Source organism: Typopeltis vanoorti, chromosome 22 (genome assembly GCF_054136105.1).
Source record: "Typopeltis vanoorti isolate ZY-2024b chromosome 22, IOZ_Tvanoo_1.0, whole genome shotgun sequence".
NCBI classification, from domain to species: Eukaryota; Metazoa; Arthropoda; class Arachnida; order Uropygi; family Thelyphonidae; genus Typopeltis; species Typopeltis vanoorti.
In genome coordinates, this window is record NC_143570.1 from 86,858,236 (window position 1) to 86,872,029 (window position 13,794).

Here is a 13,794-nt window from a genome sequence, read left to right on the forward strand (position 1 = left end):
TCTCTCTCTGTAATCCATCTTAGTAACGGGTGATTAGAAATAAATGATTTCCCGCTCAGCATCCACCGCATGTATGTCAACAACTCCTCCGTCTTCCAAGCGGAATTCTGTTTCGTATTAATGTCGTCCAAGATGGACGACCATTTTCATAGGAATTCTACGAGATAATGAACTATTTTCACACGTAGAATTCTGACATAAGAATATCGCAGTTTCAATAAGAAAACCAATTCTATTTTGGTAATGTGGCGGTGAATAATTGACGTTGAAAACATTAAAACGTGATTTACTTGGAAGTCAGACATACGTTTCCCCTTTTTCGTAGTGTGTTGGTTTAAATTATTAATTTTTAATTTATGTAATAAAATTAAGAGTTATTTTTCCTTCATAAGTTCGGAGTTGAGTCGTTACAGTAGGAGTTTTTTTTTTCCCTTTTCTGCTGCGTTGCCATTTCGTGTCGTGTGCGCCAATTTGTTATTTGTACACCCTCTGTCCAAAAAGAAACCGAACTTTTCGAAAATAGAAGAAACTAGTGGCGCCGCCTATTGTATCTTTTTGTTATCGAAAACCACAACCTTCATTAGTGTTGTCAACAGCTAATCACATTTGTTCCATTAGAAGCCGAGTTAAAGTGCCAAGAGTGACAGTGTGTTTTGACGAACGCTCGGAAAATGAGTTTCAAACAGAGAACTGCGATTGACTTTTGTGTTAAACTTGGTAAAAGGTTTACCGAAACGCATAAAATGCTTCAAAAAGCATACAGTGATGAATATTTATCCCGTACTCAAGTTTACGAGTGGTTTAAGCGATTTCAAAATGGTCGTGAGACTCTTGAGGATGACGAAAAGCCGGGCTATCCAAAAATTGGACTGAGCGAAGTTAACATCAAAAAAGTGCTTGATTTCATCAAAGAAAACCCGAAATCGTCCGTGAGATTGATTGAAGATGAATTGGGGATTCCAAAATCAACTGTGCGCAACATTTTGACCGAGAGTTTGGGCCTTCGTAAATTGAATTCGCGATTTGTTCCCCACAAGTTGACCAACGACCAAAAAATTTATCGAATTGAACACTGCAAGGACCTCATTAAAACCGCTCGTAAGGACTCAAACTTCCTTGAAACGATCGTTACTGGTGACGAAACGGGGTGTTTTGAGTATGAGCCGGAAACGAAGCGCCACAGTGCTGAGTGGAGACCACCAGAAGAGGGGCATCCGAAAAAAAGTCGCTTGGAAATCAAAAGTAAAGACAATGCTAATTTGTTTCTACGATTCCAAGGGATTATCCACAAAGAATTCGTTCCTCCTGGCCAAACAGTCAATGATGAGTTTTATCTCGAAGTTTTGAAGCGAATGATATCGAGAATTCGTCGCATACGGCATGAATATCGTGACGTTAAAACACACTGTCACTCTTGGCACTATAACTCGGCTTCTAATGAAACAAATGTCATAAATAGTTGACACAACACTAATGAAGGTTGCCGCTTTAGACAACAAAAAGATACAACAGGTGGCGCCACTAGTTTCTTCTATTTTCGAAAAGTTTGGTTTCCTTTTGGACAGAGGGTGTAGTAAAGAAAACAAGCAGCAGCCACTTATTTGCTTAAACGAACAGTTTTCTTTCGGCCATTAACAATCGCTTTTATTAATCCACACTTACCTTTCTACTTGTATTCTGCGTAGCGTTTATCATATCGTCCTTCCGACTATACTTCTGCATAGTTATCCCACTATTCTGACTGGACAAATTTTAATGAAATTCAGTATGTAGGATCCTGATGAAATTATATCGAGCAACATGCGTCTGTTTTAATGGCCACCTTTTTAGCTGCTTAATAATAACAAAATTATCTGCAAATGGCAATGTTTGTGGTACAACGGTAACAAACTAGGAAGCGATTGTTGTGATTTAAAAAACAACAACAGGTTTCTCAATAATATTGATGGTAGTGACGTCATTGATTCACAACAATTGAATCTGGCTTCTCTAATGCAAACCTTTTTTCTTTCTTTGTTTTAATTTTGTCACTACAAACAGTCCGATTTAAATGACTTGAAAGTTCATTCAGGCAGAGTGAGTTCCACTCTGCTAAATGCTGAGGGATTCATCTGCAAACATGATTTAAATGAAAACCGATTTAGCATAAGATGTCCGTCTACGATGCTTTCGACATGAAACCGAGTTGGTGTCATCAGTTAGCAAATCTTTTTCTTTGAGTTTCTGATCATTCTGCCTGTTGCTTCTGCACACAGAAAACATATAAACCGTTTGTGTGTGTGTTTTGTTATTTCTTTCCTCTCGGCAAGAGTTTATTACTGTGGTTTGTCATGGAAATGGGTTGAAAACAAAAACAGCATCTTTTTAACGCGTGGCAGTCCTTCATCTTTGTGCTCCTTTAGCACAAAGATGAAGGACTCTTTCTTTGAAACTCAGCTGCTTTTAATGCAACGTGAAATCGATGTAATCTCTGCGCGCGTGTTTGAGGATCCACCTGTTTTCATTGAAAATTCCTAACAGGTTCTTGTCTGACGTAGTTGACTACCCTTTTTTGCCGAGAGAAAGATGCGGTGGCTGGAGATGGTTCCGAAGTTAACATCATTCTGACTGAAGTGCATTATTCAACAAGATCTTATAACCATAACTAACAGCGGGAAGAAAGGATCGTTTCTTGTAGTTAGTATTCATTTCATTTACATTATGGGATCAACAACGTTTTTTTTTTTTTTTTTAATCGAAACAGCAGACTCGGTGGTTGGCAGCCCCTTTAAGAAAGAAAATGGCGGCAACAGAAAGACAAATAGAAATGCTTTACCGCAACAACAAAGGAGTTAGAATATCGACGCCCAGCGTTGACACCAAATGGAAAACTATTGCGGAGGTCGAAGCTCGTCTTTTTTGTTTGGCTGGTAAAGGGACACGTCAGGTTAATAGCGTGGTGTCGGAACAACTGCTTGATGACAACACGAAGATAAATGGCGAACAGAAAGCTGCAACACAATTGGAGACGAGTACTCTCAGCAGCAGCACCTTGTGTGGAAGACAAAGCTATTTACGCTTCCCCCCATGTCCCGATGCCCCAATAGTGACTCCGTCGGCCATCGACTCCATCGTTACTCCGGTCTGTGTCAGATCAAAGATTTATGGCCGCTTTCACAGACCTCATGCTTTACATGAAAAGGTAATTTGTTCATCCCGTTGCCTTGGTAACTGCGTCTGACTTCCAAAGTAATGTTTTGCCGATGTCGCTAATGACCTTAAAAAGTTATCGGCCGCTGTTTTTTTCTGCTTTCTCTGGAGTCCTTTTCGTTTCCCCGCTGAGCTTAAACCCTTTCGTGTTCCTTCCGGCGAATTGCAGGCGCTGAGAATTATGGATGGCTACGACGAATTAATATCTTACAAGAAAGAGATCTTTTACCGGTTGCTAATCTTAGAAGGCGCTGATGTTGTTTGAAAATACTTAAACATATTCAAGTGTAGTTGAGTGGTTGACTAAATGATCCAATACTTGATTCCCTGCTCGCCGGTATCCGGAGAGTTCCGTCGAAAAACAGTTAATCGAACGACAATTAGTCGAAAATGCAATTCATCGAAAAAACACTTCGCCGAAAATTTTAACTTTTCGACAATGTTATGAAAAAATTGATCCATTTAGAACAAAAACCGAACCGTGCATAGAGAGATAGCAATGCTACTTTAATAGGGAATAATTGTAGAACAATATGGTTTCTTATAGTCTTTCTTGTCCGATAACTGTTTGATGTCTGTTCGTGGGACTGATTTGCCTGTTTCCAGGAGGAAAAGCCATCTCCATATTATGCCTGCTAAAAATTATGCGCGTCATAAAAGGGATTCCAACTACCCAAGTCTTTCTAACTAAACGGCTTCGTTTATACCGACTGAACTGCGCATGCTCCATTATTCTTATTGTTGCTAGTAGTAATATGCGACTTCAATACAGCAATTATTATGGGATGAATTTTACTCAGATTCGTTATTTGAACTTTTACAAGAAAATGTCGAACCGTTCCAGTTTTCAGTTCAGCTATATTCGGGGTGACAAAGAAATCACGTGTCCAAATTATGTACTGGATTACAAAAACTCTCGGACTTAGCGGACTTAGTAGAAGTTGCCAGTACAAGAAGCAGTCTGCATGGTTAAGTTTCTGTTCTAAATGGATCAGGTTTATCATCACATTTTCGAAAAAAGGTTTCGAAAGGATGTTAGCAATCCCGCTTTGGCTGAATCAATTTAATGAAATTTTAGTTAAAATTTTCGGTGAATTGCATTTTCGATGAATTGTCTTTCGATGAATTTTCATGCACCCCTCCTCACCAGGTTTTTAATATTCGTCGAAATGTTTTCTCTTTTCAGGACCGCTTACGATGTTCAAAATCCATACTGGAGATTGGAGAAGCTGCACGCTAAGAAATTAAACCAACGTGGAAGTTGTCAGAAGTCGCATTGGAAACCCGCAGCAAACTAAATCACTCAATTGTGTGTCCATAAAATATTAATTTATTATTTCGGTGTGATGTTCTCCGAAAAAAGCCTTCGATTGTCGAAACGAAAGAAGTAGAATTCTTACCAAATGAGCTAATGTTAGAAGCTAACATGGACATATTTATCGAAATCTGATCCGCGATGCACTTCGTTGTAGGTTTATATTTCATGTCGAAATAACAGCCGGCAATTCGTACAGTGTTCGTGCCCGGTCATTCGAGCAAATTGTAAATAGGCAGCTCGCATTTCATTAAAAGCAGTGCTTGAATTTCAGTCCTTGATCATTTTAGCAATATTATCGTCAAAGCATTGCGCTTCATCCTGGGGGGGGGGGGTGATTTACAGTGTCTTTGCTTCCTGGTTTCATAACAGATAATAATGTCTACGTTGTTCGTATTGAGAGATAAGTTATCAGCTTAATGCAGGGACTCACGTTCGGTGTAACTGCATGCTAGCACGCTCTCCTTTGATTCTTGCAGGTCTTAATAAGAATAAACTTTAAGAAAGCTTGTATGACCCTTGTGTCAGTGTACCTAACAGATACCTCACCGTACAGGCAACCTATCTCTAACGAAAGCGACTGTTGACTTAAAAATCCGAATGAATTTAAAAATGTGTATTTTTTCCGATGATATTCGACGCGAATGGTGGACATTTTGCAAAGTAAAATTTTGTTGTTTGTTGAATTTATTTATTTTTTTCACATCCGGGCTTGAGATTTAATCCTTTTATATAAATAAACTCCATTCCGAAGATGGGGTTATTAATTCCTGGTTAGTTGCAATCGATTTTTGGGAACCTATAATAAGCCATGTCTTATATTGGATCTCGAGGCCGGGGATAAATTATCCACTCACGTATTGTGCGCGTGTGCAGATGGAACGTAAGACTTCAGATGAAAGACATCGCGGAGAAAGGAAATCCTCACAAATTGAAGCTAAAGATTATGCACACTTTAAATTCTTGATAACGCGCGTGTTTCAATCAACAAAACAAACAGATGAATAAAACAGAAGGAAGAGCTGCTTCCGAAATAAGCGAGGCTGGCATTAAAGGAGAACTGGGGAGATATCCACAAGATAAAAATGTTGAAGAGGAGGAGAATGAAAGAAGAAAACGCGCAGTCTGTTAATAAGATAAAATGGAATACGTCTCAGAGATTGAAAGTTTTAGGGACCATCAGAATTCAGTGGGTCTTCGAAACAACCTTAGCGCAATGACACAAGTTTTAAAAATGAATGAAGTTTTTTTTTTTTAAATCTGACTTCTATTAAAGCATTGTGCGCTAAGCCTAATCTCCGTGTAATCTGATACGTGAAAGAGCTTCGAACTATAAAACTGCAGTAAGGTACTGCTTCTAGAGGTTAGCGAACCGGCCATGACCAGTCTCTTCCGTTTTCGAAGTGGCCTCCAAAAATAATCCCAGTAGGAAATGCCGAAGTCTGAATGTGGGTCATCAGAAAACCGTACCAGTACGGCCTATGGCTGGTTACTCATGTTTTACTCATTCTCTCTATCTCTCCATATGAAGATGACTGAACTTTGCGTCGGATGTCCAGCTCTTGTTATTATTTTTATATTTACAATGTCACCTATAAATGGCAGATTATAATCGTAGTGGAGGGTCAAAGGTCAACATATCTTTTAAGATAAATTTCGTAAGTTTCTTAATTTAACTTTAAAAGGTCTTGATAGGACCGAAATCTCCTGAGCCCCACTTCCTTATGGAAAAAGCTAAATATAAATGCGTAGTTTGCATAGAGAATTGTGGAGGAGCCTCCAAATATTCTCTCCATTGTTCCATTTTTAAATGCACTCATTACATCCTCTTTTGTAATTCTGGCAGTGGAGCTGTCCTTGTTTTGTCTCTTTTGTGCGCCAAATCTTCGCCAGAAATAAGACAATCAAATATTTCTTATACTTTTGCAAGCAATAAGAATCGGAGTTCATTTTAGGTTTAATTTTTGCGTTAGTTTAGTTCGAAACTGTTTCGAGTCCAAATCCTTGTAATTAGTTAAAGCTTTAACTCATTGAATCCGCTACGTTGGCACGAAAATAAATCCGAGCAACCAGAGGGAGATGGGGAGGTATTGGAGAAGTCCGCATCGTCTTGTGCAGGATCTTCAGAGTCGCAACTTTAATTATATGGATTCCCATAGCACCTAAGGAAAATAGACGGAACTACTCCACGGGATTTTTTTGCAAGTAAGACATTGATTCCTTCCTTAAAAGAAATTGTTTGCTTAAAGCCTGAAAAAACTGAATGTCAGCTGTTTTCTTATGCCGAGATCATCCTAAGAAGAAGCTGCTCAAAAAAAAAAAAAAAAGACAAAGATTGTCTGATATTCTTTGAGAACGAGGGTTTCTTAGTGCGTAGGTCGTCTTTCTGTAGTCCAAATGCATTTCATAATAGCATCTTAAAAATTCTTGCTTCATTCCTGCTATTTTCATTGTTCTGTTTTGTTTCGTGTCTTATGTCTCTAATTCAATTTCTTGACTCTCCTCCCATCGCATTAACTTTTGTTACCTTCCTCCGTGTTGAAGAACTCGTCCTGAATTGTTAAAAGGTAATTAGGAATTTTTTTTTATTTAATTACTTCGGATACAGACGAGACATCCCAAAGTTACCTGGCAGTTGCATCACACGTCTGTGGGGGCTTTGTTGCTTCGTAAAAAATTCACCGAATTAAATTTAGTGAAAACAGCGAACAATCTTCCCAAATTAGATTTCTTAGATGATCGGAGTGACTTCTTACTTCAATAATAAATTCCTTTTTCCCCAATGTGCACAAAGTTCTGCAGATTCCCATGCAGGAACACAAAACTAAATATTCCACTTTTTCATCCCGCAGAATATGTAAGCTGTCGGATAACTGCAATCAACTGTAGGTTCTTGACGGATCTTTTTAATGTTTAATAATCTGTATTCATGTTTAATAATATGTATTCACACCGACTGGCTGTTTATTTTTTTCTTTGTTGTTGTTCGCAGTATAATTTTCTATTTTGAAGCTGTTCTCATGGGATGTCTCTTTTAGGAATTAGAAATGATAAGATATTACCATACACGAAGCGACTTTTATGATTTTCTTTTTTTGTCAATTTCTGCCACTCTGTGTAGGATAGTAAATGGCTTTGGGTCTGCTATGCAACACACACACTAGCAAAATATTAATAGAGAAAAAATACACAAAAAAACCTTATATTGTATTACTGAAGGTTTATCGTGTACAAAACGAATACGCACAAAATAAATATATTTAGCCGGGAGTTATCTTCGAGACAGGAGTTCCAATTGTTTATATTAGTGCCATTACGTTAAAGGTGGATAAGTGCACTTATACATGTAGGATAGTCCTTATACTTTGCTCTAGGAAACACAGATTTAGCTATTCGCAAGAGAAGCTACCAGAGGCCTCTCGTACTCAAATGTAGATCTTGTCAGACATGTAACGTTGAAATTTTGCGCACAGTACAGACATTCATCTTTATAAAAGTTTTATAATAATCTTTATAATAATATCATCTTTATCTTCTTATATGAAGATGAACTAGGCCGGACGAGTGGTCAGCGTATCCGCCTCTCCAGCCAAATGGCTGCGGGTTCGAATCCCACTGTAGGTATGGATGTTTGTGGTTGTCTGTGGAAATACTGGTGGTGGTGGGCAGTAGATGGCGTTGGTGTAGTTGCAGCTGGTGGATTGTGAGTGGTGGAGACAGTCGCGGTGTAGGTGCCCTCCTTCGATGAGTCCTTGGGCTCCCTGGAGGTGTCACGTAATAATAATAATAATAAAATAGCTTAATAAAATAATAAATCAACTCCTTGACAGAGCCGCTTTTATTAGATTTATTAGAGCACAGATAATTGAATTTCTAATCCTGATTTATGAAAACGACCGACCTATCTCGAAGGTCCGGGGGGGGGGCGAAGAGAAATGTGTGAGAAACATGCAGGATAAGAAATAGTCAAAATTAATAGCTTGTCGTGATTTCAACGCTGACAACGAAGTTCAGAATTTAAAGAAACCATTTTTGAAAAAAACTTTCGAGTTTGTAAAAGAATTTTTCCCCCTCTCAAATTGAATGCTGCAGGTGTGCGGATGGAACTTCTGGTTACTGTTTTCTAAGAAATACGTTTTCGGATAAGAATCTCTCAACAGAAGAGGAGGCAGCTGCCTTTAGACACAGCCGCGCATCGTCTTTGTCAAATACCATTCGGAAACTGGCCGCTAGTCCTCTCAGCATCTCTTCCGAGGCACGGCGATTGTCGCAATCTCCAGTGGAGCGAGGTACCTCCAGATTCTCTGCCTCGAGCTACTCAACCATCCCGTAGTACCGAAACGCTTATTATACGCCGTAGACGCAGGTATGAAAGGGATTTAGCAAATATTGACGGCCGCCAGAGTTTGCTAGTGGCGGTTCCCTCGCACACTTCTCTGCACAGCACGGAGGAATGGATGTGCCTGTCTCGGAAGCTACGTTCACGTGCGATGAGTGACGAAACCCTCTCGTGCGTCTAACAGTCCTCGATCTGTTCGCTGAGACGCCATTAATGTCGTGCCGCGGCTTCCCATTTCACAGAGCACTCACGTGTGGCAGGAGCTTTAACGAACTCTCCCATTCTGTCCCATTACACCCTATCAGGCGCAGGGGTCAGATCTCTCCAGAAAGTGACCTTCCCTTTGATATTACAGCGGCATAGTGCGAGACAGGAGTTCCAGTTGTTTATATTAGTGCCATTACGTTAAAGTTGGATAAGTGCACTTATACGTGTAGAATAGTCCTTATACTTTGCACTCGAGTGAAAAGTTGGATATACGTAGTATAATATAAGGTTAAGTAAAAGTCAAAAAGACAGAGCTAAACTTCAAGAAGAGTGCCTCCAATTGGATAGAATATCTAGCAAACTATGCACATCATGAACAGTTCCCTCGATTGAAGACGTATAATATTTGGCATATATTAAAAATTTTCTGGACTGCAATCTAGCTGGCTTCAAGTTCTATATTTGATTTTTATAGCTCGTTTTTTATTTCTTATACAGTCCCTTAAATGTATAATCTGTATCCTTCTTTATCGTCAACTTTACGTAAATAACACAGGATTGGCGATCTCAACGCATTAAGTTGTGACATTCTCCCGCCGCATTTGATTCTGCACATTGATTTTTATGGCGCACGAACACATCGTCAGAATTCTGTTGCGTACACTCCACCACTCATTGCAGTTATGTATGCAGCAGAGGTTCGTTGGATGGAACCGGAATGGACTACATGAATACAAAGAACACGAAAAAGGAAGAAATGAAAGTAGGTTTGAGGGAAAGATTAGTGAGGAGTCTGAAATCAAGACAACGTCCTGTTTTCTATCTGTGTTCATTACAGCGAGCTGTTTCATTGACTGGGGAGCATTAACAGACTGCCCTAAATGCATTTTCTTCTTCCGAGTCCGGGTTATCATCATTACTATGAGCACCACCATTTCCACCGGTCAGAATGCATCGATTGACGACGCATCAAATGAACAATGCCGAGCTTCTCCCTCCCACCTCAATCTTGCCATCAATAGTCATTGCCTTTTTGCAGCAGCCTTCGATGGTTGCGGTATTGAAGTCTAAAGGAAATTCCTTTTTTGGTGGCTTGCGGAGAAAATGCAACAAACAAATAAAAAAAAAATATTTGAAGAAAAATGTGCTGAATCAGAGAAAAAGTTGTGAGTGAGCGATAGTTTTAGTGTAGGGTCCGTTGTAATATATGTTGGACAACTTGCTTAGGTTAGCCCAATATCTGTCGCTCTTGTGGCCGCAGAACTAGAGATTGCAGTGCCCTCTATTAGAAATCGATGTCTATTGGCATAAGAATCTACGGGGCTTACCACTCGCTGCTAGCGTAGGGCTTGTCAGGGCGCGCGCGCTCGCGGTTATGCCGTGTTATTAAAATAGCAATATTTTGCTTTATTCTTTGACTTTTTTAGACTTATTTTAGATTGCCACTTGCTTTTATGTGTGTGAATTGTTAAGCAATAGATTTTTTAAGAATTCTACGTTGTGTAGTTGCTTTTAACTGACTTAAACTTTGCTGAATCGGAATTTTTGCATAGTAGACACTTGAATTTATTTGAAAGGGGAAAAAAAATGCACACCAGCCAACAAACACAGTTGATACAATTAGCTTCCATGACTTCTATCCCCTTAGTTGTTATTTCCATCGCAAGATGTCGCTCTTTGTGTTATAATGGGAATTATTTTTTGATAAGTTTCCATCCCACCAAGCAATGTTTTTAGTGGAGTGTGTTCGTAGTGAGCGCAAGAAAACACAATTCTTGTTCTTATCATTGGATCGAACCCGCTTCACAGTACTCAACGCTGATCCATTTTTTAAATCTCCAGTTGCAGTTAAAACGGGGCGTAATTATTTTTGCAAACGGTTTAAAATGTCCGAAATGTTTTCTGTTCTATTTTTTTTAACAAAATAGAATTTTTTTTTTGGTTGGGGGGGGTAGATACGGAACACTCGTTTCTCAAATTTTTCTGATATAAGGTTTTACTTAGAAATATAATGTTACTAAAGAAAATTTTGTAATTCACTTTTGAAGTGGATCTCTGTAAGTATGGATTTGCCAGTCGTCTAAGGATTTTTTTTTTTTACCTAGTACTGAGTTAGTTGTTTGAGTTTTGAATCGATTCATTTTTATCCAAACAATCATATGAGAAAGCGTGGTAGTTTTATCATATGATAAACTTAGTCTAGTGTGTGGCGCCATCTATAGACCGATCAATTGTGCCTATTCATTTCCTGTAACCAGAGTCAATCCAAAGAGGAAGGAAGGAAAGAAAGAAAGAAAGAACCCCGTAACAAGTTTCGCACTTTGCTGTTAGGAGGATTATCCCGGATCGCCTTCGTACGGAGACTGCCCTGATGCAGTCGTAATTAAAGAAAATCACCCCGAGTAACCCTCAGCAGGCGTAGCTAGATGAGTCAGTAGTTTGACCTTTCGCTTCGTTCGGCCGCGATGGGGGTCACATGGGACTCATCTAGCGGCGGCGAATGACATGTCCGGCCATCACCCGAGTTTCTTGCTTCTCTCCGAGCTTCGCTGATTTCGGCATCGTCTGCGAAAGTAATAGAGCTGTTGGTGCAGCATCGCAAGTAATGGGCCCGAGGCAGCGCAATGTATCGAGGGAGCGTGGTGGCGCGTGATCCCAGCACACTACGGGGAACGTCACGCGGTTCGCACTAATACTTAGCTGATGACCTCGTCTCTTAGAGCCGCCACGTCATGCTCCACAGAGTCTTCGGCCACGCGAACGAATCCGACAAGTCCTAAGTTAGACGCGGGGAAGGCTACAAAGATGCTTTCTCATTCCTGTGTCTTAAAATCGAAGAAAATTCTTGATGCTTAAACGAAGCAGTTCCTTCCTTCAGGGCCGACTATGGGAATGGCGATAAGCCAAAGGTGTTTCTTTTTTACGTAAAAGGCCCGCCATCTTTTTTACGGAATGCAGCATATCAGAAGTCTTTGATTTCGTGTCGGGTGCCATGCAAAAGCTTTGACCTTTTCTCTTCCTCCCCCTCGTGTTTATTCGGCGTCATTGAGCACAGCTGGCGTCAAATGGAGCTCAACGCAATCGCGAGATAAGGACGATCTCGTGCTCCACCTGTACGGAAGCGTTCTGTTCCGGTAATTTAGTGCGTGTCCCATCTTCACGTTCTTTTCAAATCACTGACGTGCATGTGCCGAGGTGCGGACGCCTAATTCAGTCTTCGAGCGAAAGAAAGTAAGATGGGGTACCTGTTAAAACATCTTAATGTCCCCTCCTTTTCCGTGTACGGTTATCAGCGATCTGTTCGAACAAGCAGCTGAGCGATTCTCACCTAAAAATTGACACGTGTTGAAAGGCCTCCCTCCGTACTTAATAACGTAGCGAAGCCATTCGGAATAGGTGTGTGAGGGGTCGGCATCTGATGATGATGGCGCCCGATTTCCTTTCTGTCTTGCAAGCATCAAACAACTTAAAGGAATTCAACTTCCTTAAGGTTAAACGATGGATTAAGAAATATCCAATCTACCCCAAGCCGCTTATCAGAGGAATGATAAACGGCATTAACAAACAGCGAGAAAATCCCCCCCCCCTAAGTAGGTGGGGGGAAGAAAGTCCATAATCTTTATGAGCATGGAAGTTAATTTATTGGCAAAGAATCGTAATTCGACTTTCTGAGAGCCGAAAAACAGAAAGAAAAAAAGAAAGTGGAAGAATTATTGTGGCGGTTTATCTTCTTCTTAATGTCATTTAACGAATTATCTCCCGGATGCAGGGAAAGCAAATAAAATACAAGCGGAGTTGAGATACGAGTTATCGTAGCCGAGTGGCGAGTTCCCAGAAGGAACTTGTATTCGTCCTCCTTATCTTGCGTGCGCAGAAATAATCTTAGATATTTTCAAAAATTGCTCAAGTTATCATAAGATGTATTCTTTTTAGCTTACGTGCAAAAAATGAACGTTATCTTTTTCATTTCAGGCCAACCCTCACCAGGTGACCAAGCAGGATCCTTATTAAAGAAAGAAGGTGAGTACTCATTTCAGTTAATTCACATGTCATCCGGGACATAGCACCGAGTTGTTAGTTTTGTTTCCCACTGTGGCCAAGTGTCGTCTGCGCGAGGCAACAATCAGATAGGATTGTTGCCACAAATTGTTGTCGATTATTGCGTCACTTTTATTGTTCGTTTATATCTTTCGATTTTTGAGCAGCTTTTATTGAAATCAGCAGCCATGATTCGAGGTGTGTAGAGCGCGCCATATATACGCTACGTAGGATGAATTATGCTGTTGCGATCAATATACATTCCCCCCAACATCTCGGCATCGATTAGTTATTAAGCAGAGATTATAGGTGTTGTGAAGTGTGGTATTAGCATATCGTTCTTGTGTGGCGTGAAAGAAACTTGGCATTTTTTTTTAACGGCTACCCATATTTCCATTAGCTCCTTAATGAACTTTAATGGTTTTTCGCAAAATTAATGGACAACTCGGGAAACCCTTTCAGGTCTTTATGTATACGAAGTGTGCTTGTCTAGATACTGTTGGCAAATCACACGAATAGGAATTGCCGAACTGTAGTACATCTAAAGTGCACGATTAGAGGCTTTTTGATGTCATTCCAAGATGGCGCGTGGCTTCTTACAGGATTAAAGATAGATCCTCCAATGGGTGCGCAAGATGATTGATGCCATTCAGCTTTTTGGATGGCTAAAATAGTTAAAATCGTTCTTCACAATATGCGGTAATAG

The 13,794-nt window shown here is 40.0% G+C and overlaps 1 protein-coding gene across 4 annotated transcripts in view; it reads left to right on the plus strand.

The window, feature by feature from the left end:
* LOC150094543 (putative polypeptide N-acetylgalactosaminyltransferase 9) overlaps positions 1 to 13,794 on the plus strand; it is a 668,509-nt gene that overhangs the window by 403,255 nt on the left and 251,460 nt on the right. For all 4 annotated transcript variants that reach the window (XM_090412397.1, XM_090412399.1, XM_090412398.1 and 1 more), the window contains one exon: positions 13,023 to 13,070. The gene's annotated coding sequence lies outside the window, so the exon portion shown is untranslated. The remainder of the gene's footprint in view (positions 1 to 13,022; positions 13,071 to 13,794) is intronic.